This window comes from Hippocampus comes, unplaced genomic scaffold, assembly GCF_001891065.2.
Source record: "Hippocampus comes isolate QL1 unplaced genomic scaffold, H_comes_QL1_v1.1 scaffold180, whole genome shotgun sequence".
NCBI classification, from domain to species: domain Eukaryota; kingdom Metazoa; phylum Chordata; class Actinopteri; order Syngnathiformes; family Syngnathidae; genus Hippocampus; species Hippocampus comes.
Window position 1 is genome coordinate 960,038 of NW_017805076.1, and position 3,816 is coordinate 963,853.

At 38.4% G+C, this 3,816-nt stretch overlaps 1 protein-coding gene across 2 annotated transcripts in view; it reads left to right on the plus strand.

Moving 5' to 3' along the window:
• prmt7 (protein arginine methyltransferase 7) overlaps positions 1-3,816 on the plus strand; it is a 31,209-nt gene that overhangs the window by 3,094 nt on the left and 24,299 nt on the right. The gene's annotated exons all lie outside the window — the stretch shown is intronic.

The following is a 3,816-nucleotide window of genomic DNA, read 5'->3' on the forward strand; positions in this document are numbered from 1 at the left end:
AATGAATTTTATTTTACATTTCTTCTTGTCATTTTATTTTGTTAGTATTAAATTCATGGTAACGAAATAAAATGACAAACGTGTATCAAATAAATCTGCTCACCTGCAATTTATAATGGCGCATTGTAGTCACCTTCGTGCACGAAAGTTCGTTCAATCTCAGCTGTTAGTCAGTTATTAGTTAGTCAGTTATGTCAGTTATTTGCTGTTGTATCGCCGATTTTCAAAATGCGAATGATCTGTTTATTTTCAAAGAATAGTTTGTTTTGTTATTGTTTGGTTGGTGTCTTACATGAAACTGCGACACTGCGCAATTTATTGGACAGACTTGTTTAAGATCACACAACGTAATTGGGGTGGCATTTTATTTCGTATTTTTAAATCATCTTTTTATTTTTGACTATCTGTAAATTTAGTTTCCTGCTCTTAATTGTGAATGCATACTTGATGGTTTTAAATGCTCCTGAAATTAAGTGCTGCTTGACGAGCCTATATTGTGTATGTATGTGACGTCACTGAAGGCCTAAGGTTGAAATGCACGGCCCGCCACTGCCCAAAGTGTATAAATAGTCACCTGTCCAAAGACTCAGTGACACCCCAACATCTCCACCATGGGCAAGACTAACGAGCTGTCAAAAGGTGTCTGGGACAAAATTGTTGAACTAAACAAGGCTGGAATGGGCTACAAATGGGCTCCATGCAAGATATCACATCATGGGGTCTCAGTGACAATAAGAAAGGTTCAAGATCAGTGTAGAACTCCACGGGAAATGAAGGTTAATGATATAAAGGCAGCTGGGACCACAGTCAACAAGAAAACTGTTGGTAATACACTGAGACACAGTCGTTTCAAATCCTGCAGTGTGCACAAAGTCACTCTGCTCAAGAAGACTTGTGTTCAGACCCGCCTCAAGTTTGCCAATGAACATATTAATGACTCTGAAAGGAGATGGGAGGAGTCGCAGTGGTCAGATAAGACCAAAATCAAGCTTTTTGCCCTCAACTCAACTTGACATGTTTGGAGGAAGAAAAATGACAAACATTACCCCAGCAACACCATCCCCAGCATGAAGCATGGTTGTGGAAGCATTAAGCTTTGGGGTTGGTTCTCTTTTAAGGAGGACAGGTTGACTTCACCGCATTCACTGGGTCATGTACCGCACAATCTTGCGTAACAACCTCCTTGCCTCCGTCAAGATACTGAAAATGGGTCATGCGTGAGTCTTTCAGCATGACAACAACCCAAAACATGCAACCAAGGAAACAAAAAGGCACATCAGACACATGGAATGGCCTCGGGGGTCGACAACACGCGGCTCCAGAGCCGCATGCGGCTCTTTAGTGCCGCCTAGTGGCAAATAATATCAACACAAATCAATGGAAAAAGCTGAAGCTTCAAGTTTCCAAACAGCAGCCTTAAAACATCCATTATTTGGAGATGATCTGAAGAGAGGAGTGGACTGAAAATATTCCTTATGTGTGTGCCAACCAAGTAAGCAACTACCAGAAATGTTTGACTGCGGTGCTTGCCAAACTAGGGTTTTGCAGCTAAGTATTAAATCCTGTTTTACGAAGGTGTCAAATACATAATTCACTCAATGAAATGCAAATTTATTATTTTTAATTTTATGTAATTTTCTCTTTTTTGGAGATTTTTCTGTGACTATCAAAATCAGAATATAAAACTGTAAAACACATAAGGAATTTGTCTCCAGTAGTATGCGTTACTCTAGGATTGAAGTAACAAGCAACTGCAATAAATATGACATGACATAAGTCTCGAAAGTCTCGTCCCCTAACGTAAGGGTACCGTTGTGCAGTAATACCACCCCATGACAGCTGTGCAACAATCTGCAGAGTCATCGAGCAGAGATAAAGTGATCAGTACTGCGGTACTTAGAATTCTATCATGGTTGTGCAGTTAATGCAGGTAATTTTTGCACCACTTTTAAGTGACCAGCAGCAGTAATTATCATACAACTTTAGGTGTGCAACTCTAGTGTCCAGTGCTGCGGTATTTTGCTATTGTCTCCGAAAAACCTTCTGGTTTTGTGTGTGTTGGCGAAAAAAGTCAAGAGAGTAGACTCCCTAATGCTGAGCAAGTCTTCTCTCAAGTAAGTCAGCGGCGTAGTGTTGACAAAAATAAAGACAATACTAGGGAGTGCCTCACCGATGCAGCCGCTCGCATCAGTGCCATTCAGAGATGAAAGTCCTCCGGATTTTCCCGGAATTTCGGGTTTTTCACATTATTATGAAAATCTCTCCGGAGAATTGAGGAAAATTTGCCTAAAATTAATCCGGATATTAATTGACAACATTGAATGAAGACGCGTTTGAGTTTGTTGTTTTGCTTTCACGAGGCATAGCCATGTTGAGAAACTAACACGAGTAACAGTAGAGATTTTCGTCCCTTTATCAACACATTTGCTAAACCCCAGTGGAACGAATAAAAGACACCGTGGACAAGACAGTTGTCGTAAAAATATATATTTGGACAAAAAGGGAAACACACAGGTCGGCAGAAAAACGTGTCCGTCCGACTTCGAGTGTCGTCTCGGCTAGCTTAGCTTAGCTGTTGTCGTGTGTGACGTTGGGTGTGTGACGTTGTTGCGTCGGCGCTTATTGGTTGAAATCAAAAGACGCGCTTTTTTAATAATCTTTATTGAACAAGTCAGAATACAATTCTCAGTAAACAGAAAACAAAACGAACATGTTATTAATACATACATATATTACAAACGTTTAAACAAAAAAGAAGCCAGGCGATTTTTAGACAAAAATTTCAAATAAGGAGCATATAGCCAGAGTCTTAACAGCTTTCTTGTTTTTGGAATCCAGAATAGAACTCAGGTACTGCTTTATTTCTGCTTCAAAAATTAAGAAAAGAGGTTTTGAATTATAACATCTGGATTTGTGGATATGGAACTTAGCGAGAATGATTATTAAATTTATAATGAAGGTTTGTTTAGTGTTTTTTTCCTTACTTTTGTAGAACCCAAATAGTACATTTTTCCAGTATAGCATAAAGTCAGAGTCAATGTGTTCAATAATAAATCTGGATACAACTTTCCAAAATGTGTTGGTATACTGGCATTGCCAGAACAAGTGAACCATTGTTTCAGGGTACATTCCATAAAATGAACACTCAACAGGGATGTCCTTCTTGAACCTAAGAAGAAAATGCTTAGTGGGATAGTATTTGTGTATCAATTTAAAAGAGATTTCCCTTACTTTATTAGTCAGGAGGTGTTTGTATGGGAGAGACCAAATTTTTCCCCAGTGTAGATTATCAACAAAACCAGACCAGTAGGTAATAATGTGTGGGATTGTAGAAATATCTTTTTGAAACCGAACGGTAGATTAAATTTCTTTAAAAATTCAGAGTAATTTAAAAGGAAGCCTTGATTATTGATTAGTTGACTGACCAGGACTATTTTATTGTTGAACCAATTATGGAGAAATAATGATCTATTCTTGTATAAGATGTAACGATTATTCCAGATAAAGCATTTATGAAGGGAAAAATTATGTTTATATGTCAAGGACCAAGCCAGAAGTATTTGTTTGTGGAAATTGGATCAAGCCAAGGGAATTTTTTTCTATTTTGTAGTCACATAAAAGTACAAAGACCACCAAGTTGAGAAAATATATAGTTAGGTATAAAGTTCCAAATCGATGAAGGATTACTGTATTTTCACGACTATAAGGCGCCATTAAAAGTCTTAAATTTTCTCCAAAATGGGCAGGACGCCTTATAATGCGGAGCGTCTAGTGTATGCGCCGAGTTCCAAAGCCTGACTGAGAGCACTTCTGGCC